This window comes from Scyliorhinus torazame, chromosome 6 (assembly GCF_047496885.1).
Source record: "Scyliorhinus torazame isolate Kashiwa2021f chromosome 6, sScyTor2.1, whole genome shotgun sequence".
Classification (NCBI taxonomy): domain Eukaryota; kingdom Metazoa; phylum Chordata; class Chondrichthyes; order Carcharhiniformes; family Scyliorhinidae; genus Scyliorhinus; species Scyliorhinus torazame.
In genome coordinates, this window is record NC_092712.1 from 182037401 (window position 1) to 182061144 (window position 23744).

Below are 23744 nucleotides of genomic sequence, written 5' to 3' on the forward strand. Positions count from 1 at the left end.
TCCGTGGGCAGGGGGGGTTTTGGCTGATTACTGGTGGGGAGTGTTCTGGGCGTGGCAAGGCTGATTATCGGGGCAGTTTTTGGCAGGCCGTGTCTGCGCACAGTCGGTGCCATGTTTCACAGTGCAGCCACGGACTCGGCAATTCTCCGGCCCTATGCGCAGGTAAAGCCGGGATGCTGAGTGTCTGCTAGCCCCCACCAGATGGAGGATCGGTGCAGCTTTTGCAACATTTTCTTCGGGCACAAAACGCCACTGTTCCCACGCCGGCGTCAGCACTTAGTCTCAAAATCGGAAAGTCCAACCCGAGGAGTGTGAAGTGCTATCACAATTAACAAGCCTAATTTTTCATTTGCAATAGGCTTCTGCTGTGAAGCTCGATGCTGCTCACAGTCAAACGGATTGAAATTCGCATTTAGCATTGAAGGCACAGCAAGTCTCTGCCCTGGAAGTGTTTGTTTGGATAGATTGTCTGTAGCTGCCCCTATTATTGGATTCCACAATATTTAAAGATGACTTGAAGGCCTCACAGATGTAAAGTCCCTCTCCTCAAGCCCAGGGTGACCCCCGACCTGGAACGCTTCAGTCCCCTGAACAAGCCCAAATCCCCTGAGGAGTCGTTTCCCCCGCCCCCACGCACCCGAGCACTGGGGCTGAAGCTATTGTGTCCTTGAGCTGCTTGCCGGAAAATGGAAATGGCTACTCACCTTCTCAGTTACCCTCAGCAGCCATTGCGCCAGCCTGATGTTTTTAAAATGGAGTGCGAAACAACGGCAGTGTGATTTATCAAAAGTCGGATAATTCCCAGGGGCCCGCTGCATTCGACTTCAATCTCACGAATGAGATGGGGCATGGTCCAGAACTCGCCATCGGGAGCGGACCGGATGAATTGTAAACAGGGGCGAAATTCTCCGACCCCCTGCCGGGTCGGAGAATCGCCGGGGGCTGGCGTGAATCCCGCCCCAGCGGTTGCCGAAGTCTCCAGCACCTGAGATTTGGCGGGGGCGGGAATCGCGCCGCGCCGGTTGGCGGGCCCCCCCGCGCGATTCTCCGGCCCGGATGGGCCGAAGTCCCTGCCGCTAAAATGCCTGTCTCGCCGGCGTAAATTAAACCACCTACCTTACCGGCGGGACAAGGCGGCGCGGGCGGGCTCCAGGGTCCTGGGGGGGGTGCGGGGCGATCTGGCCCCGGGGGGTGCCCCCACGGTGGCCTGGTCCGCGATTGGGGCCCACCGATCCGCGGGCGGGCCTGTGCCGTGGGGGCACTCTTTCCCTTCGGCCTCCGCCACGGTCTCCACCATTGCGGAGGCGGAAGAGACTCCCTCCACTGCGCATGCGTGGGAATGCTGTCAGCGGCCTCTGATGCTCCCACGCATGCGCCACCCGGAGATGTCATTTCCGTGCCATCTGGCAGGGCACCAAAGGCCTTTTCCTCCAGCTGGTGGGGCGGAAATTTGTCCGGCGCCGCTCTAGCCCCTTAACGTTGGGGCTCGGCCCCCAAAGATGAGGAGCATGCCGCACCTTTGGTGCGGCGCGATGCCCGTCTGATTTGCGCCGTTTTGGGCGCCAGTCGGCGGACATCGCGCCGTTTCCGGAGAATTTCACCCCTGGTTCTTACCCAGCGTGAATCCCGACTTTGGCCTTTCCCGCCAGTTCTGCACCAGGCACAACGCGGCGATTGAATCACGTCAATTGTTATTTAGAACATAGAACATATTGAATGATTGATGCATCGACCTCTGCTTTTAATCTGAGATGATCAAGACGAAAATTAAATACTAGAGTTGCTTTTTGTTTTAGGTGCAGAAGGCTAATTGGCACCTTTTACCTGGAAGATGGGCCTGACTTCATGCTTAAATAAAAGAGGTTTCGAATAACTACTGGGCTGTTGTGATATGCATCACTGTAAATACACAGGGGGTTAATGTAGACACTTTAGGGCACTAAATACACAAGGGGTTAATGTACATACACGACACCTAGCTAGACACTAGAGCGAGCACCAGAGACATCATGACACAGACATTCAATCAATAGGTCAGTAAGATAGAACACGACCAATGGGCAGTCACGACACACATAGAGGTGACACTACCACAAGGGGGCTACCCATATAAAAGGTCACAGCACACATGATCTTCCTCTTTCCAGTGGAGACACTTCGTGAGTACAGACAGGGTTGATTGAAACACATCACACCCACCACGTGGATTGTAGCAGTCTGGTTAGTTAGTCTGAGTAGCTATAGCAGGATTGACAGGCGAGTCAAATCCAAATAGGAGAATTGTTAATAGTTTAATAAATTTGTGAAAGCTATCTCCAAGTCTGAACCTTCCTTTGTCAGAGTGGACATCAAGGAAGCAGCTTATGCTACGTCAAGAGCATAACAAAACATGCATTAAATCAGCTGCAAGCAATTGCTGTTCTATTAAAGGCACTTCATTGGTGTTGACCATTTGGCTGGGTTCCCCAAGAAAGCTGTCACCAGTTTTAGTTCGCTATTACCATTTCCCAGTGAAATATTGAGAGACAATCTGAATTGTTTAGTTTGAGTAACTGTGACAGCAATCATGTTGCCCGAAAAGAGAATGCTCCTGTCTGACTGAACAAGTGATGAGACACTTGAATTCAACGTTTCAATATTTCATAGAATAACTAATCAACTGAATTACCAGGTGATTAGTTGTTTTATGGAACACTGATATAAAGAATGAATGTCTCCTTCGCATGTTAAATTTTGCGACAAAACAGGATTGAATTTTCCTAATTGAAATAGATTTACCAGGTCTGTCTATGAATCTTAGGTGGGTCTTTATTGCAGAAAGGGAAGGTAGCTGAGAGTGGTTAAAATTGCGTATATCATTCAGAGACAAGATTTATCTCTGGAATCTCACTTCGATTTCCTCAGCCAGTTGGAGAGGAATTTCCCAGAGATTTTCCCAGCTTTTCCCGGCATGCTTGCCTTCATTGGCCGGGGCATTGAGTATAAGAATTGGCAAGTCATGTTGCAGCTGTATAGAACCTTAGTTAGGCCACACTTGGAGTATAGTGTTCAATTCTGGTCGCCACACTACCAGAAGGATGTGGAGGCTTTAGAGAGGGTGCAGAAGAGATTTACCAGAATGTTGCCTGGTATGGAGGGCATAAGCTATGAGGAGCGATTGAATAAACTCGGTTTGTTCTCACTGGAACGAAGGAGGTTGAGGGGCGACCTGATAGAGGTATACAAAATTATGAGGGGCATAGACAGAGTGGATAGTCAGAGGCTTTTCCCCAGGGTAGAGGGGTCAATTACTAGGGGGCATAGGTTTAAGGTGAGAGGGGCAAAGTTTAGAGTAGATGTACGAGGCAAGTTTTTTACGCAGAGGGTAGTGGGTGCCTGGAACTCACTACCGGAGGAGGTAGTGGAGGCAGGGACGATAGGGACATTTAAGGGGCATCTTGACAAATATATGAATAGGATGGGAATAGAAGGATACGGACCCAGGAAGTGTAGAAGATTGTAGTTTAGTCGGGCAGTATGGTCGGCACGGGCTTGGAGGGCCGAAGGGCCTGTTCCTGTGCTGTACATTTCTTTGTTCTTTGTTCTTTGTTTGTATCTTTTTCTGTTTTTTACCTTTCAACAACAGTATTTACACTTATAATTTTCTGTTCCTGCTGGGGAGTTCATATCCAACAACAATCGGTACTCATGCAGTAAACCATCTCAAAGTGCGTGACAGGAATGTTACCATACAAAATTTGACACCAAGCCAAAAAAGGACAAGTAAAGGAGTACATTTTTTGGAGAATTTTATAGGAGGAGGGATAGAGAGGCGGAGAGGATTCCAGGGTTGGGATTTCCCATATGTGGCACAGGTTCCACTACCAGGGCTCAATAAGGACATGAGAACTCAGAGCAGCAGTAGGCAATTCAACCTTACGAGCCTGCTCTGCCATTAATATGATCAGGTTAAAGACCAACAGGTTTGATTTGAATCACCAGCTTTTGGAGCGTAGCTCTTTCATCACGTGACTCACCTGAGGAAGGAGCTGCGCTCCGAAAGCTAGAGTGTCAAAACAACCCCGTTGGACTTTAACCTGATGTTGTAAGTCTTCTTACTGTGCCAACCCCAGTCCAACACCGGCATCTCCACATCATTAATATGGTCACGGCTTATCTCATTTCACCCTCAATTCCACTTTTCTCCCCACTCTTCCAAACCCTTCAACCATTTACGAATTAAAAATATCTACCTCCTCCTTAAATTTACACAATGTCCTGGCATCCTCGCACTCAGGGGTGGGGAATTCCACAGATTCAAGACCATTTGAAAGAAGTAATTTCTTCTCATCTCTATTTTAAATCTGTTTCCTCTTATCCTAAAACTATGGGCCGGGATTCTCCGGTCTCCGACACCAAAATCGCGATCGGCGATCGGCCGGAGAATCCACGTTGGCACCAAAATCGGGGGCGGGGCTGCTTTTGCGATGCTCCGCCCCATCCTCAAAGGCGTACTCTCGGAGTATGCCGCACACCATCGGGACGGCCTCAGGATGTTACTTGAGGCCCTCCCCTGATGCTCCGCCCCTATAGGCCGAGTTCCCGACAGTGTCGATCGCGTGTGGTATTTATTCTCGGGAACGCGGCGTGGCGGCTCCGGATTGAGTCCAGCACCGCCACAGTCGGCGGGGGGGGGGGAGCAGATCCGCGGGCAGGGGGGGCTTTGGTGGGGGCTGGGGATACTGGTGGCGGGTGGTCTGGGATGGCGGGCCTGGCCAAAGGCGGGACACTATTTTGCAGGCTTGGTCCGCGTGCGGCCAGCACCATGTTGCACAGCGCCACCTTCGTGCACATGCGCGGCCATGGACCCGGTAATTCTCTGGCCGTATCCACAGCTAGAGACAAGTCCTCTGCGCTGCGTGCCTGCCAACCTCCCAACAGACGGAGGATCGGTGCCGTTTTGCGCCATTTTCTTCGACCATAGAACGCCACCATTCCCACGCCGGCGTCAGCACGTAGTCTCAGGATCGCAGAATCCAGCCCACGACCTCTCATTCTATATTGCCCCAGAAGAGGAAACATCCTGGGCGGGATTCTTCATTGGCCAGTGACAAAATCAGGGAAGGCGATTGGGCGGAGAATCGGTCTTGCCACCGAAATCGTTGCGGGCGCCGGGATCACGACAAATCGTAATTTTCTGTGCCTTGACAATGCGTTCCACTCTGCATGCACAATAAACGTCATTCGTATATCATTAGTGGGCTTGGCCCGGTATTGCCCGGCCTCTGCTTCCACCGGGGGAATTCCCCATGGCGAGGTTCACTTGTGCTTTCAAAATTTGGGAAACAGGCGCCTTGGCTGATGAGGGGGAGAGAGGAAGTAGGACACGCAGAGGTGGGACCGTGGGAAGCCGGGGCTACCAGTGGGCCAGGCTGGCGGGGAGATGGGGTGCGGGATGACCAAGGCACATGGAACGGGGATGTCCAGGCATGGGCCGCCGTTGCCACGGCCTGCTCGGCAACCACCTTGCTGTGCACCCTCTGACTGCCCTCCGTGGCCTGTATTTCTGCAGTGTGACATCAGCAATACGGGTACTAACCCCCCACCCTCCACCCCCGCATTTCACCCCACCACCATCCACACCCCGCCCAACCCTCCATCCCGTTACTCCCACGTTCCATCATCCCCACCCACCACCCGCACCTCAGCCCCTACCCTCCACCATACCATTCCCCCCAACCAGCCGCCAACTGCCAGCAGCAAGCAGCCCACAGTAGCCGCTAGAGGAGGGCTCTGGATGGGGGACGAGGAGTGTACCGTTGGCAAGGGCAACGCCAGCTGATTGTACCCCCTGGCAGCAGGGACAGGTGCCAAGGCCAGAGGCCCCCATGGTGCTGGGCACCGACAAGGCCAGAGGTGTGGAGATGTGGGGGGAGAGAAGGGAGGGGATTATGTGGGGTCAGGGTCTGCAGTGCCAACTGGGTCCACAATGTAGCCCACTGGATCTGGTTGGGCACGGGGGCACTCATTATGCTAACATGCAGACTTTCAACCCTTGCAGAAAAGGGATATTGGTATTCAACCAGCAATAGTGGCCTTCCTCCTAGTCGCCGCAGCCCTGGGAGATGTCCTGCGGCTGTATGAGCTGGAGCTGCTCGAGGATGAAGACACTGCAGCAGCGGAGTGTGCCCCAGAGGAACAGGAGCCAACTGATGAGGATGCAGAACCTGCCATCCAACAGAACGAAGAGGAGGTGGGAAGGAGGCGCCACATGAGGCCTCATATGTACTGGCTGCGGCTGTCATTCGAGGACCTGCCGGACTAGACATGCCGTCGAAGACTCCGGCTGAGCAGGGGGATAGTGCGACATATCTGCCAGATCATGGCACATCTGACATCATGGGGAAATGGGGGAGGACACCCACTTCCGGTAGCCGTCAAGGTGACGGTTGCCCTGAACTTCTATACCACAGGGTCCTTCCAGGCACCGAATGGGGTGCTATGCGGGATCTCACAAAGCATGTAGCGCAGGTTCATCAGCGCCATCACGGAGGCCCTATATGTCCAGCCAGCACAATATATCCATTACAATGTGGACTGAGCCCACCAGGATGCCCGGGCAGCGGGGTTCGCTGCCATTGCCAGTGTCCCGGGGCCAGGGGGTGAGCAACGATTCATGTCCGCCTACCAGCACCTGCAGATGACAGGCCGCTCTACACAAACCGAAAGGGGTTCGACTTGATGAACATTCAGCTGGTGTGTGACGCCTCATGCATGCCTGCACCCAATAGCCGGGCAGTGTGTACGACGCCTTCATCCTGGCACACTCAACGGTTCCTGGCATCTTCGAGGTGCCCCAGGGGGTTGGGGGGAGTTAATTGGCTCCTGTGTGACTGGGGTTAATTGCTGCGGTTGTGGCTGATGACACCTATCTGGGCATCACTGACTGACGCGGAGACCCACTACGACGCCCATGCAACATCCAGGGGCATGATTGAATGATGCTTCGACATCCTGAAGATGTGGTTCAGGTGCCTGGAACTGCTATGGAGGGGCCCAACAGTATAGCGCTCGGAGACTCACTCACATCATGGTGGCCTGCTGTGCCCTCCACAGTCCACAGCAGAGGGGTGATGTGCTGGAGGAGTAGGATGAAAGCCAGGCCTCGTCCGATGAGGAGGATGGGGAGGAGAGTGGGGATGGGCAGGACATGGGACCCGAGCAGGCACTGGAAGCCACACCCCAGTGCGCCAAAGCTGGTGTGCAAGGGACGCCCTAATAGCCTCCAGGTTCACCGACTAGAGGAACTGGCCAGCGGCATGGACATCCCATCCCACCCGCACACCCGCCCCATATGGCCACCCCCTCCCATGGACATCCTCCATGTGCAACTCCTCCCCCAATCCCATTTTGCAACCCCCTCCGTGATTTCTACCTGCCTCATTATGGGGTAGGGACCTCGGATGGCAGTGACAGAGGGTCTGCCCCATAGGATGGAGGATGATGACAACCTGCTCTGGGGTGAGCTATGGTGCTCCCAATCGTTTAACAATGTCTGACTCCTGCCCATGATAGTGCTTTGCTCCTCCACCTGGGTGACCCCTGCAAGCGAGCTGACCATTCCATCACATGGTTCCGTCGAATCCCTGGGGTGGCGGAGGTGGGATGGTGAGGGAGTGGGGGGGGGGGGGGGGACCCACTGCAACAGTGAGCGCTGGCTGAACTGCGGTCCTTGGGTGAAACCCACACCCAACATGTGCTCCCCGCCCTCACCCGCCACCTGGCGCTGCCAGTCCTGGAGGCCCTCTCTTGTCTCAACTTGGGTCTCCATGCTCAGAGCCATTGAGCACAGGGAGTGGACCACCTTCCTCTGAGACTGCACCATATCACGTTGTGACTGTGCCACCACCTTCTGTGTCTGTGCCACACCGGCCAGCGCCTGGGCAATGCCGCCGACACTCTCAGCCATGACCTGCTGTGACTAGGCCATGCTATGGAGTGCCACTCTGGTACAATGCTGCCTGTGACATGGCAGCCCTGTCCTGGGCCTTGGCCACCACCTGCACAGATTGCCCCAAGCCTTAGACATCTTGACCGATGGCCGAAACCATCATCCCCAACGCCTCCACCGCGAGCGCCACCCGTGCAGTTTTGGCCTGTGTGGCACGCATGGTTGGCATCATCTCCTGCTCCTGCACGCGGTTGGACTCCTCCACATGCGCCTGCAGCTGCTGGATGCTCGTCGACAACCCATTATGCAGTCCCTGGCTCTGTGACTGCATCTCTAAAAACTGTCTGAATGGCAGCTAGTCCCTGGGGCCGGCCCACCCTCCGACCGTCCGCCCCCTCGGGGGTTCCTACCTTCACCTGAAGTACCACAACATGTGTGTGGAGCACACCAGACAGTGGCCCAGGAGACTCTTCATTAAAGTGCCCAATCAAGGTGAGCGTCTCTGGGATGGTGGAGGGTGTTGGAGATAGCTGTGATGGGCAGTTTCTTCCCTGGGCTTGAGGTCCAGGGTGTCACCTGGTTAAGAGATCCTGTCCATGTCCTCGTCACCGCTGCTCGCCATTTGTGCTTCTGGTTGTGGTTGGGGTTGGGGGACACCAGCAGGAGCCCACGCCATCACCAGCAGCTCCTGGAAGACACAAGACAAGTTGCATGATTGCATCACGGGCCAGGGGAGGTGGGGGTGGGCATGCGGGGTGGTGGGGCTGTGTGGGGGGGGAGGGTTGTGTGGGGATGGGGGCTGGCGGTGGAGTGGGGGGCGGTGTGAAGTGGTGGTGGGTTGGCGTGGTGTGGGTGTGGGGATGGGTGAAGGATTGGTTAGGAGTGTGACGCATGTGCCATGGGAAACCGTAACTCACTTCCTTGCCCGATGCCAACCTCTGCCTCAGCGACTGCCCTTTCTTCTGGCCCACCGGCCACATCCAGTGCTCTCTGTTCCGCCACGGTGAGGGACCGCAGGTCCAGGGGTCCCCCTCCAGTATTCTCCCTCTCTCGGCAATTGTGAGCAGACCTCTCCTGGGTGGGTGGGGACAGAAACACACAGTTTTAGACAGTCCGACGCCTGCAGCCCAGGTGGTGGGTAGCTGGTGACGTCAGTGGCCAGGACACCTGGCCATGGCAGCCGGTCTGGGTGCCAGCATGTGGTACAGAGTGGGGTACGGCCGCCATCCTGGTGGGGGGTTGAGGTTTCGTGTGTGTGGGACAGGGGTTGGTGCTGGGGGCACAGTGCTGCCTCCTCACCCTGGCCGCCCTGAGGAGGTCATGCAGTTTTCTTAGGCACTGCTGGCCAGTCCCTGCCCATGGTGCTGACGACCTCTGCCACCTGCGTCCAGATCTGGCGAACGGCAGCGGCTGGCAGCCTCCTTCCCACCACAGGGGACAGGGTCACCCGCCTCTCCACCACAGCATCAAGCAGAGTCTCGAGTTCGCCGTCCGTGAAACGGGGTGCCACTCTTCTTGCTGCCATCCTGTTGGCTGGGATGAATGTGCGTGGGGAGTGGTGTGTATTCGCAGCTGCAGATTGTCAGCCTCCTGAGTGTCAATCCCAAACCCAGCGTATCCGACACCGCTTCTCATCGGAATTGAGCGTGTTCCAGGTGTGGCGCCAATTTTGCTGTCACAGAAGTCCACTCATCCTGCCCCAGAATCAACACTTAGTCCCAGCAACGGAGAATCTGGCCCCATCTCTATATCTACTTTGACAATCCCCTTTACTATTTTTTATACCTCAATTAAATCTCCTTTCATTCATGATAAAGTGCACAAAGGGGAGGAACAACCCCAATTCGACAGAGGGATGTTCCCAGGACCATATATTATGGGTGACAGCTATTTAAGTGGGGAGTAGGGAGGGGGTTGGGGTGGTGGGAGGGTGGAGGAGGATGATCATGAAGTGAAAGAAGTTTTAGGGATCTTTTGGGAAAGGGGTAGAGGGTGTTGGTGTGGTACGGATGCGGTGGGATAGTGGCTAGGAGATGGATAGAGATAAGGGTGGTTGCTGGTATGTATGTATACCAGCCCAAGCCCACTACACCACCCACTTCTGCTTTGCCCAACACAGGACCTTCTCCTTCACATGGTACCTACAGAAACAAATAATTACTGCTCTTGGCGGCTCATACACCTTTGGTTTAGGCCTCCACACCCTATGAACCTGATCCAGTTCGTACCGAGAGGGATCTTCCCCCTCCCCCAAAAGCTCCGCCAACATCTTGGCAAAATACTCCGGCAGCCTCGGGCCCTCCACTCCTTCAGGCAGGCCCACGATCCTCACATTTTACCGCTTGGATATATTTTCTAGGTCCTCTACTTTGGTTCGCAGGTGCATGTTGGCCTCCACCACCCTCTGCAGCTCCTCACCCATCAAGGTAAGTTGATCACTGTGTTGCAACAAGGCCTCTTCCACTCCCTTCAGTTTCTCACCCTGCTCCCGCACTTCAGCTGATGCTCTTGACACCGCAGCCTTCACCGGGGCAATCGCCTCCTCCACCAGCACCTTCAATATTGCTATCATCACCTTCCTCATCACCTCCATGTGCTTTGCGAACTGTTTTTCAATTTCCATAACCATCACCTTGGTCATCTTTTCTGCCATGAACAGTGCAGCCGCACTCAGCGACCCAGCCACCGCCATCCTTCCAGTTGCTGAGCTGACCCTTCCACTTGATGGCGAACCTTCATTCGCCACCTTCTTCACGGCAGCTTTCCTTTGGGTTTGCACATCTTTCTTCCTTATGTCTTCCAGAAATTGCCCCTGGGACCGGGCACTAAATTCTAAAAAAATCAAGTCTCGAGCAGGAGCCATTCAATGTGCGACCTCCTCCTACATGCTGCAACCAGAAGTTCACCATGATAGGTCAATCTTGCTAAACTTCTGTCCACCTACTAGACCTGTGAAGAAACCTTCAATCAAGAGTAGTGGGTTTTGTACCGCAAGTAGTACCAGATTGATTGTTGTCTTAAAATCTCTGCTGATATATTGTACCATCCTGTTTCATGACAGGAACAATCGGGGTTGCCCAGTCACTAGTAATGATGGGTTTGAAGACTACTGTTTCCACAAGACTCAGTAGTTCTGTTTCAACCTTCAGACAAATTTCATAGTGTACAGCTCTAGCTTTAAGACTTTTGGCTGACTATTTTCCTTAATTATCAGGGACACTTGTACACCTTTCAGGGACCCCAGTGTGTCTTCAGTGTAGCTTCTAAGTGGTGCAAGTGTTCTTGATCACTTGTGCTGGTTGTCAATATATCATCTAAGTAACACTGTACACCATATAAACCACGAAGGATCTAATCCATCGAGTGTTGGAATGTTGAAATAAAGTTGGTGCTGACTTTATTCCATAAGGCAATCTCTGGTAGCGGATTAGGTGTTTGTGAATGATCATGGCAAGCAGGTATTGCGATTCAACTGCCACATTCATTTGCAGATAGGCCTGCTGTATGTTTCCATTGTAGTCTGTCAGGCTGGCATTGAATCAACTAAGCTGTTGACAGCACTCCAATTCAATTTGATCCTTTCCAGTTAAGAGCAGCCAAAGAGAGCTGGAAACCTTCCTCGCACCACATAGAGTGTTAACTCTATGGTTTGTCCACTTAGCTCAATCTTGTCTGTGATCTAACCTCTCAGTGGCACTGTCTCTTCAGCATAGGTCCTCAAGATCACATCCGCTTGTTTTAAAGTCAGATGGGTACATTTCCATTTATAGATGGTGTCAGGAATTAGGAGATGGCAGCCCTGTCTTGACCACCATTTTAATAGGTTGCCCATTCAACTTTGGCACTAGCCTAAAACAATGTGACTCATCCTGTACTGATAGCACATTCAATTCTTTGTTGGCATGAATTGTTTTAGTTTTGTTGTGGTTGTTATTCTTTTCTTCCACATTATGAATTTTCTTAGCTGATTTTGGTTTGTTTCTTCCTTTGAGTGTTCTTCTCTGGAAACGTTATTTGACTCCAGCAAGCTCTTGCTGTCTTGTCAGTTCTGCAACTATTTTTAAATTGGCTGATGTTGCTCCAGCAATTAACCAGTGAATGCCCCATTCTTGTACAGCGATGACATGCCTGTTGCTGGGTAGACTTCTTCTGACCAGCAACCAGTTTATGGATCCTCATGCTTGCTCCACGTTTAGTAGCCTACGTAGCTGCGAGCTCCATTGAAACAGTGATATCTAATGCAGTCTTCAGACTTCGATTTGGTTCCGTTAATGACCATTTTTGAATGGTCTAATTTTTCAAACCACACACCAAACAACCTGTAATTGTGTCATCTGATGAATTGCCTAATTCACAAAACTCTGGAAGTTGCTTGAGGAATGCAATGAACTGCACAATAATTTCACCTTTGCATTGCAGACCAGCAATAGATAAAAGAGCTGCAAATTAGCAATATGTAAAATTTAGAGTTGAAGTATTCAATAACATGCAGCTCAAAGAGACATATAAGAATAACGTTATTTTCTTCAATTCCTGTGGTGTGGAATTTCTTGGTTTGAAGACTTCTTCCTAGGTCTGTTGAAGCAGTCTCTAGAAAGCAGACAGTCAAAGTTCTAGTGATTAGCTCTCTGAATGTTCTTGCCTTTCTCTCGGGGAAAGCATCTGACTCCTACAAAACATGATCACAGATCTGGGGCGAAATTCTCCCCCAACGGCGCGATGTTCGCTGACTGGCGCCAGAAACGGCGCCAATCAGACGGGCATCGCGCCGGCCCAAAGGTGCGGAATGCTCCGCATCTTTGGCGGCCTAGCCCCAACATTGAGGGGCTAGGCCGACGCCGGAGGGATTCCCGCCCCGCCAGCTGGCGGAAATGGAGTTTGTTGCCCCGCCAGCTGGCGCGGAAATGCGGCGCATGCGCGGGAGCGTCAGCGGCCGCTGACAGTTTCCCGGCGCATGCGCGGGAGCGTCAGCGGCCGCTGACAGTTTCCCGGCCCATGCGCGGGAGCGTCAGCGGGCGCCGACAGTTTCCCGCGCATGCGCAGTGGGGAGAGTCTCTTCCGCCTCCGCCATGGTGGAGGCCGTGGCGGAGGCGGAAGGGAAAGAGTGCCCCCACGGCACAGGCCCGCCCGCGGATCGGTGGGCCCCGATCGCGGGCCAGGCCACCCTGGGGGCACCCCCTGGGGTCAGATCGCCCCGCGCCCCCCCCCGGAGCCCGCCCACGCCGCCTGGTCCCGCCGGTAAATACCAGGTTTGATTCACGCCGGCGGGACAGGCAATTTCTGGGCGGGACTTCGGCCCATCCGGGCAGGAGAATTGAGCGGGGGTCCCGCCAACCGGCGCGGCCAGATTCCCGCCCCCGCCCAATCTCCGGTACCGGAGACTTCGGCGGGGGCGGGGGCGGGATTCACGGCAGCCAACGGCCATTCTCCGACCCAGCGGGGGGTCGGAGAATGACGCCCCTGAAAACTCACACTGCGTGGGGAAGCACTGGCATAAATCTGCTCCATAAAACTCTGGGATCATGAATCCAATACACTCGCTGTATTAGATGTATTATGCATAAATTATTTCAAAATGCAACACTAGATCATTAAGGTGAGCCACACTGTCTAAGTAAAACAAGAGGTCTAGTTCTTGTACAGGAGTAAAACAAATCCAAATCATTTTCAGAAAAAACTCAACAAGTAAAGAGCTATGTTTTGTGCACAGCACATGGTAGTAGTAAGATAATTTTAAGTTATAGGACAACTAAAAACAATTTACGAAAATGTTTTCCATATAAATACATTTGGTGATCACACTGCCTCAAATATATTTCATTTTTTACTAGTTTTCTTTTTAGCATCTCAAAGAATATAAATTGAAGCTTTTGTTTGTTATTATTCATTGGATGTGGGCATCTCTGGCATGTCCAACATTTATTTCCCATCTAACCATCCCTTCGAAGGCGATGGTGAGTCATCTTCTTGAACCACGGTAGTCCATGTGGGAGCTTAGAATTTTAACCTCCGGTTAATGACGGAACGGCGGCATATTTCTAAGTTCGGATAATATGTGAACTAGAACGGCACTTGGAGGTTGTAATATTCCCATCTGTCTGCTGCCCTTGTCAATCTAGGTGGTAGAGGTTGGGTTTGGGAGTTGCTTTGAGAAGCATTGGCAAATTCCTGTAGTGCATCTTGTCATAGACACTGTAGCTGTGGTGTGCCAATGGTGGACAGAATGATTGATTAAGGGGTGTCAATCAAGCGGGCTGCTTTGTCCAGGATGATGTTGAGCTTCCTGGATTTTTTGCAGCTCCACTTATCAATCAAGTTCCATAACTCTCCTGACTTGTGCCTTGTAGATAGAGGACAGGCTTTGGGAAGTCAGGAGGTGCATGGGCTATAGACTACTAGCCAATGACTTGCTCTTGTTGCCACAATATATAGCTGATCAAGTTAACTTTCTTGTCAATAGCGGCCTCCAGGATGTTGATAGCGTAGAATTTCACAAAGGTGATGGCAATGGATATTTAGGGAGTGTTCTTAGACTTCCTCCAGTTTGAGATGGTCACTGCCTGGAACACATGTGGCATGAATATCGCTTGCCACTTGTCAGCCAAAGGTCTGTTGAAGCAGTCTCTAGAAAGCAGACAGTCAAAGTTCTAGTGATTAGCTCTCTGAATGTTCTTGCCTTTCTCTCGGGGGAAGCATCTGACTCCTACAAAACATGATCACAGATCTGGGGCGAAATTCTCCCCCAACGGCGCGATGTTCGCTGACTGGCGCCAGAAACGGCGCCAATCAGACGGGCATCGCGCAGGCCCAAAGGTGCGGAATGCTCCGCATCTTTGGCGGCCTAGCCCCAACATTGAGGGGCTAGGCCGACGCCGGAGGGATTCCCGCCCCGCCAGCTGGCGGAAATGGAGTTTGTTGCCCCGCCAGCTGGCGCGGAAATGCGGCGCATGCGCGGGAGCGTCAGCGGCCGCTGACAGTTTCCCGGCGCATGCGCGGGAGCGTCAGCGGCCGCTGACAGTTTCCCGGCGCATGCGCGGGAGCGTCAGCGGGCGCCGACAGTTTCCCGCGCATGCGCAGTGGGGAGAGTCTCTTCCGCCTCCGCCATGGTGGAGGCCGTGGCGGAGGCGGAAGGGAAAGAGTGCCCCCACGGCACAGGCCCGCCCGCGGATCGGTGGGCCCCGATCGCGGGCCAGGCCACCCTGGGGGCACCCCCTGGGGTCAGATCGCCCCGCGCCCCCCCCCCCCCCGGAGCCCGCCCACGCCGCCTGGTCCCGCCGGTAAATACCAGGTTTGATTTACGCCGGCGGGACAGGCAATTTCTGGGCGGGACTTCGGCCCATCCGGGCCGGAGAATTGAGCGGGGGTCCCGCCAACCGGCGCGGCCAGATTCCCGCCCCCGCCCAATCTCCGGTACCGGAGACTTCGGCGGGGGCGGGAGCGGGATTCACAGCAGCCAACGGCCATTCTCCGACCCAGCGGGGGGTCGGAGAATGACGCCCCTGAAAACTCACACTGCGTGGGGAAGCACTGGCATAAATCTGCTCCATAAAACTCTGGGATCATGAATCCAATACACTCGCTGTATTAGATGTATTATGCATAAATTATTTCAAAATGCAACACTCATTAAGGTGAGCCACACTGTCTAAGTAAAACAAGAGGTCTAGTTCTTGTACAGGAGTAAAGCAAATCCAAATCATTTTCAGAAAAAACTCAACAAGTAAAGAGCTATGTTTTGTGCACAGCACATGGTAGTAGTAAGATAATTTTAAGTTATAGGACAACTAAAAACAATTTACGAAAATGTTTTCCATATAAATACATTTGGTGATCACACTGCCTCAAATATATTTCATTTTTTACTAGTTTTCTTTTTAGCATCTCAAAGAATATAAATTGAAGCTTTTGTTTGTTATTATTCATTGGATGTGGGCATCTCTGGCATGTCCAACATTTATTTCCCATCTAACCATCCCTTCGAAGGCGATGGTGAGTCATCTTCTTGAACCACGGTGGTCCATGTGCTGAAAGTAACCTGACAGTTCTGTCATAGTGGGAGCTTAGAATTTTAACCTCAGGTTAATGACGGAACGGCGGCATATTTCTAAGTTCGGATAATATGTGAACTAGAACGGCACTTGGAGGTTGTAATATTCCCATCTGTCTGCTGCCCTTGTCAATCTAGGTGGTAGAGGTTGGGTTTGGGAGTTGCTTTGAGAAGCATTGGCAAATTCCTGTAGTGCATCTTGTCATAGACACTGTAGCTGTGGTGCGCCAATGGTGGACAGAATGATTGATATAAGGGGTGTCAATCAAGCGGGCTGCTTTGTCCTGGATGGTGTTGAGCTTCCTGGATTTTTTGCAGCTCCACTTATCAATCAAGTTCCATAACTCTCCTGACTTGTGCCTTGTAGATAGAGGACAGACTTTGGGAAGTCAGGAGGTGCATGGGCTATAGACTACTAGCCAATGACTTTCTCTTGTTGCCACAATATATAGCTGATCAAGTTAACTTTCTTGTCAATAGCGGCCTCAAGGATGTTGATAGCGTAGAATTTCACAAAGGTGATGGCAATGGATATTTAGGGAGTGTTCTTAGACTTCCTCCAGTTTGAGATGGTCACTGCCTGGAACACATGTGGCATGAATATCGCTTGCCACTTGTCAGCCAAAGTCTGAATGTTGTCCAGGTCTTGCTACATAATAGTACAGGGTCTTCATTGGGCAGAATTGTGTCAGTGGCATGCTGTTCTCAACAGTGGAAATTCTGGTTTCCCCACACAGTGACATGAAAATCACATCAAGCAGCATTTGACTGAGTATGGTATCAAGGAGCCCTGGCAAAATTGAAATCATTAAGAATCAGGGGAAAGCTCTCCACTGGTTGGAGTCATACCTGGCACAAAGGAAGATAGTTGTGGTGGTTGGAGATAAATCACCTCAGTTGCAGGACATCACTGCAGGAGTTCCTCAGGGTAGTATGCTAGGCTGAAGCATCTTCAGCTGCTTCATGATCTCCCTTCCATCATGAGGTCAGAAGTGGGAATGTTTGCAGATGACTGCACAATGTTCAGCACCATCGCGACTCCTCAGATACTGAAGCAATTCCATGTCAAAATACAGGAAGACCTGGGCAATATCCAGATTGTGCTGACAAGTGGCAAGTAACATTCATGCCACACAACTGCCAGGCAATGCACATCTCCAACAAGAAAGAATCTAACCATCTCTCCATCTTTCCTTGACGTTCAATGGCATTATCATTGCTGAATCCCCCACTATCATCATCTTGAATGTTGCCATTGACCAGAAATGGAACTGGACCAGCCATCTAAATATTGTGACTGCAAGAGCAGATCAGAGGCTAGGGCTGGGATTTTCTGCACCTTCCTCCCCCACATTTTGGCAAGCAGGAAAACCAGTGGGGGCAGAGATGTGAGGGAGGGCGAAACAGCTATTACTCCAGCAGGATTCCCCCACTCAATTGTCCCCGCCCTCCGCCAATGGTGTAACAGGCTTCCCATGTGAAAGGACAGGAACCCCATTAGCATACTTTTAAGTATCATTAGCGAGCTTCCCTGCTGTATTTTCCTGCCACATTTGGAATTCCGCCATACCCCACCTGCCTGCTGGTGTGACATCACGTCAATGGGGTTTACAACAAGTCTAGACCAACGGAGACCAGGTAAATGGTCCCCATTGGGGCACAGAACTAAGTACAGCCCCCAGGGGTGAGACCCAGGCAGTACCCTAGCCCTGTGGCATTGCCCTTTAAAAACAGCACCCTGATCTCTTGAAGGCTGATGTTGCTGGTGTGGCGGGTCTGGCAGCATGACATCTTGGGAGCCATCAACAGGGTTCTAAGTGTCAAAGAAATGGGGGAAAGCTGGCAGTGGAGACAACAGGTTAAACCCTGCTTTTCTTGCCTGAATTGACAAAAAAATGAGAAAATCTACTTTACCCCTGACCAGGAGATTTGAGCAATTGAGTAGCTGCATACCAGAGCAGTGGATGAAAAATATATTCACCTTAGTTAAAGCTGGCCTGTACCACTTAGTGCTTCAGCCATAGAGCAAAGTGTAATACTGAGCTTGTGTAGAATAATCAACATTGAATTCAATGAGGCTTGTGACGCATGACCTGCCCCTCACAAAGCTATGCTGACTATCTTTAATCAAACTATGTTTTTTAAATAATCATAAATCTTGGGCTGGCTTCTCCCAACGGGAGTCTAAGTGCCGATGCCGAAGTAAAAACCAGAGGTTTTTACTCCATCGTCGGCGGCCGTTCCCAGACCCCTATTCTCCCCCCTCCGCGGGGCTAACAGTGGCGTTGCGTGATTTACGGGGGCAATCAGCGTGTCAGATACCCTGCGGCGCATAAAAGACGCGGCGCCTTGGGTCCCGCACATGCGCAGTTGGGCCGGCGCCAACTAGCACATGCGCGGTAACCTCGCAGAGCGCTCCGGCCCCTCACCAACATGGCGCCGGGGTTCTGGGGGCTGGCCACGCAAGGAAGTAGGCCTGGGGGTGGAGAGGCCGGCCTGCCGATCGGTGGGCCCTGATCGCGGGCCAGACCCCATCGGAGGCCCCCCTGGGAACGGAGCCCACCTCCCCACCCCACAGGCCGCACCCCAAGCCTTCGTGATGAGTACCCGCCGGCAGCGACCAGGGGTGGACGGCGCCGGCGGGACTAGGCCGTTTACGCGCGGCTGCTCGGCCCATCCAGGCCGGAGAATCGCCGCTTGCGGCGATTCTCCAAGCTGCCCGGCCCGATTCGCGCGCCGTTGGTCTTGTGGGGGGGTGGGAGAATCGCGTGCAGGTTTCGGGGTGGCGTGGCGCGATTCGCGCGGCTCCTCGCCGATTCTCCCACCCGGCAAGGGGGGGGGCTCGGAGGGGGAGCATACCGCCCCATATCTCTCAGAATCCTTTCCAATATTTTGCTCACCACAGGCGTAAGATTGACTGGTCTGTAATTCCCAGGGATTACCCTATTCCCTTTCCTGAACAGAGGAACAACATTCGCCTCCCTCCAATCATCCGATACTACTCCAATGGAGAGTGAGGATGCAAAGATAATCACCAACGGCGCAGCAATCTCCTCCCTCGCTTCCCGTAGTAACCTTGGGTATATCCCGTCAGGCCCAGGGGACTTATCTATCCTGATGCTTTTCAAAATTTCCAGCGCATCCTCTTTCTTAATATCAACCTGTTCGAGTCTATTAACCTGGTTCTCCAGTGAATACTGAAGCAAAATATTCATTTCGGGCCTCCCCTACTTCCTCAGACTCTAGGCACAAGTTCCCTCCACTATCCCTGATCGGCCCTATTCTCAGTCTGATCATCATCTTATTTCTCACAAAAGTGTAGAACGCCTTGGGGTTTTCCCTAAATGTTCCCGCCAGGACTTTTTCATGCCCCCTTCTAGCTTGCCTATGTCCATTTTTGAATTCCTTCCTGGCTGCCATGTGACCCTCTAGAGCCGTACGAGATCCTTGCTTCCTCAACCTTACGTAAGCTTCCTTCATCCTCTTGACGAGAAGCTCCACTTCTCTTGTCATCTAAGGCTCCTTCACCTTACCATTCCTTCCCCGTCTCAGTGGGACATAACTATCCAGCACTCGCAGCAAGTTCTCGTTAAACAACCCCCACATTACTGTTGTGTATTTCCCCGAGAACAGCTGTTCCCAATTTATGTTCCTCAGCTCCTGTCTAATAGCAGTGTAATTTCCCCTCCCCCAATTAAATACCTTCCCATACTGTCGGTTCCTATCCCTCTCCATGACTATGGTAAAGGTCAAGGAGTTGCGGTCACTTTCACCAAAATGCTCTCCAACTGAGACATCGGGGGCGTCATTCTCCGACCCCCCAGCGGGTCGGAGAATGGCCGTTGGCCGCAGTGAATCCCGCCCCCGCTGGTTGCCGAAGTCTCCGGTACCGGAGATTGGGAGGGGGCGGGAATCGGGCCGCGCCGGTTGGCGGGCCCCTCCGCTCGATTCTCCGGCCCGGATGGGCCGAAGTCCCGCCGAGAAATTGCCTGTCCCGCCGGCGTAAATTAAAGTAGGTATTTACCGGCGGGACAAGGCGGCGTGGGCGAGCTCCGGGGTCCTGGGGGGGGGGGTGCGGGGCGATCTGGCCCCTGGGGGTGCCCCATGGTGGCCTGGCCCGCGGTCGGGGCCCACCGATCTGCGGGCGGGCCTGTGCCGTGGGGGCACTCTTTCCCTTCCGCCTCCGCAACGGTCTCCACCATGGCGGAGGCGGAAGTGACTCCCTCCACTGCGCATGCACGGGAAATTGTCAGCGGCCGCTGATGCTCCCGCGTATGCACCGCCCCGAGATGTCATTTCCGCGCCAGCTGGCGGGGCACCAAAGGCCGTTTCCGCCAGCTGGCAGGGCGGAAATTCCTCCGGCGCCGGCCTAGCCCCTCAATGTTGGGGCTCGGCCCCCAAAGATGCGGAGCATTCCGCACCTTTGGGGCGGCGCGATGCCCGTCTGATTGGCGCCGTTTTGGGCGCCAGTCGGCGGACATCGCGCCGTTGGGGGAGAATTTCACCCCTGAAACCTGGCCTGGTTTGTTGCCAAGTACCAAATCCAATATGGCCTCACCCCTGGTCAGGCTATCTACATATTGAGTCAGGATACTTTCCTGGACACACCTGACAAAATCTGCTCCATCCAAACTGATGTGTTATGTACTCTGGGATAACACAGGCTGCAACTCAATGCAGATTTGACCAAAAGATACTCCAGACTTTAAAGTAAGTTCAAAAGATTTATTGAACCATTAGCACAGTTCTCTATGAGTTTGACTCTCTTGCTAATCTTGCTACAGTAACTCAGTCTAACTAACCAGTCTGCTCGAAGCTACCTGGTGGATGTGATGCTTCTAATCTGCCCCTGTCCTAATCTCTAAGTGTCACCTGTGGAAAGAGACAGAGCATGTGTGCCCTTTCCTTTTATATGGGTTGCCCCTTTGTGGTAGTGTCACCTCTGGGTGTCTTGACTGCCCATTGTTTGTGTCCTATCCCATGTGTTCATTAGCTGTATGTCTGCCTGTCATGACATCTACGGTGCTCCCCCTGGTGTTTACTTAGTTGTAGTGTATTTACATTAACCCCTTGTGTATATACAGTGATGCATATTGTTTTGTTATGCTCTTGACGTAGCATAAGCTGCTTCCTTGATGTGCACTCTGACAAAGGAAGGTTCAGACTTGGAGATAGGTTTAACACATTTATTAAACTGTTAACGATTCTCCTACTTGGATTCGACTCTCCTGTTAATCCTGTTATAGCTACTCAGACTGACAAACCAGTCTGCTACAATTCACGTGGTGGGTGTGATATGTTTCAAGCAACCCTGTCTGTACTCACGAAGTGTCTCCACTGGAAAGAGAAAGATCATGTGCGCTGTGTCCTTTATATGGGTGTGTGTAATGCCCCCCTGTGGTAGTGTCACCTCTGTGTGTGTCTTGACTGCCCATTGGTCATGTCCTATCTTACTGACCTATTGGTTGAATGTCTGTGTGTCATGATGTCTCTGGTGCTCCCTCTAGTGTTTATCTAGTCTTAGTGTATTTACATTAACCCCCTGTGTATTTACAGTGATGCATATCACTACGTCCCCCCTTTATTCGTGTTACATATTTTCTGTACAGTGTGAAAGAAAATTGAACAAAACAGGTAGATAAGTGATGACATGCACAAATCATGATGAGTGATGATGACTCAATAAGTCCAAATAATATGTTTGAGTCCAAAGTTCATAAATTTACACGGTCCAGTGGCTTTTGTGGGCTGTTATGGAAGTGTCGACGTTGATGTTGTCATTCCCTCATGAACGCCGTCAGTGTCCTGGAGTAGAAGTCATCAGGAGGTGTCCAAATCACCTCGTCGCCTGAGTTGGACTCTTTAAAAAAATTTTTTTTTAGCTTCAACACATTTATTAAACTTAATGATTCTCCTACTTGGATTCGACTCTCCTGTTAATGCTGCTATAGCTACTCAGACTAACTAACCAGTCTGCGACAATCCACGTGGTGGGTGTGATGTGTTTCAATCAACCCTGTCTGTACTCACTAAGTGTCTCCACTGGAAAGAGAAAGATCATGTGTGCTGTGTCCTTTTCTATGGGTGTGTGCAATGCCCCCCTGTGGTAGCGTCACTTCTGTGTGTGTCTTGACTGCCCATTGATGGTGTCCTATCTTACTGACCTATCGGTTGAATGTCTGTGTGTCATGATGTCTCTGGTGCTCCCCCTAGTGTTTATCTAGTCTTAGTGTATTTACATTAACCCCCTGTGTATTTACAGTGATGCATATCACCACGCATATCACCACACAAACCATTTGCACTAAGGAGGTTCCAGTCAATATTAGGGAGGTTGAAGTCACCCCTGACAACAACTCTGTTACTTCTGCACCTTTCCAAGATCTGCCGCCCAATCTGTTCCTCCATCTCTCTGCTGCTATTGGGGGGTTGATGGAAAACTCCTATTAAAGTGACTGCTCCTTTCTTGTTTCTGACTTCCACCCATACTGACTCAGTAGACAAACCCTCCTCGACTACCTCCTTTTCTGCAGCTGTGACACACTCCCTAATTAACAGTGCCACTCCGCCTCCTCTTTTACCTCCCTCCCTATTCTTCTTAAAACATCTAAACCCCGGAACATCTAACAACCATTTCTGCCCCTGTGAAATTCATGTCTCCATAATGGCCACAACATCATAGTTCCAAGTACTGATCCATGCTCTAAGATCAGCTCCCCTATTCCTGACATTCCTTGCATTGGAACAGACACAATTTAACCCATTCCACTGAGTGCAACTTTTACCTCTCAATTGTCTATCCTTCCTCACAGACTCGCTGCATACTATTTCTGCCCGTTCAACAGCTACCCTATCCTCTGATTTGAAGCTCTGGTACCCATCCCCCTGCCAAACTAGTTTAAACCCTCCCAAACAGCTCTAGCAAACCTCCCACCGAGGATATTCATGTTCCTCCAGTTTAGGTGCAACCTGTCCTTCATGTACAGGTCCCACCTTCTGCAGAAGGTATCCAAACTTTCTGGAAGGATGTTTGGAGGTTTCAACGGTCAACTTTTTGCTACAATTTACGATAACTGCTTGGTAGAAGGAAGACAAACGGAAGAGAGTAAGTCCAAAGCAGCTCAGATCATGCTTGGATAATTGAGCTAATTCAAAAGCCGCATTGATGAGATCTGGGAGTCAGTTAGCGAGCAAATATTTTAGTCAGAATATGTCAGAGAAAGAACTAAAAATAGAGTCAAAATAGAAATAACTGGTCAAAAGTTATTAATGGCAAAGTATCTCTGTGTACCATAATAGATTTTCCTCCGTGACATCAGTAACATTCCACGCCAACACTGAATGAGTTCCAATTTGTTAACATTACATTGTTTAATGGCCTAAAGACATCAATGACATTACAGTCTTGCTTCTGCTATCACAACAATGGATCCAATCTTCACTGGAATAGGACCCAAACAGCAAATCAAGTATCTCGATAGACAGAATTATTTATATTTCTGCTAATTACACAGAGTATCATAGATGACTGGTAGTAATTACAACAATTTAACCGAGGGAGATCAAATGACATTATAAAATGTAAAAGCAGATGTTTTACAACCGTAATCTGAACCCTGAGATGGCGGCACTGAAATCATTCTATTCTTGGTTATTGTTTCTCGTGTCTGTGCCACATTTTGCAAATGTGTTTAGGGGGTTGAGTTGGAAAGATGGTCTTAAAGGTCACTGCACTGTTTTGTGACTGTAGCAAGCATTCATATCTCA

At 51.6% G+C, this 23744-nt stretch overlaps 1 protein-coding gene across 3 annotated transcripts in view; it reads right to left on the reverse strand.

Moving 5' to 3' along the window:
* Window positions 1-23744, reverse strand: part of dgkb (diacylglycerol kinase, beta) — a 1346936-nt gene that overhangs the window by 864954 nt on the left and 458238 nt on the right. The gene's annotated exons all lie outside the window — the stretch shown is intronic.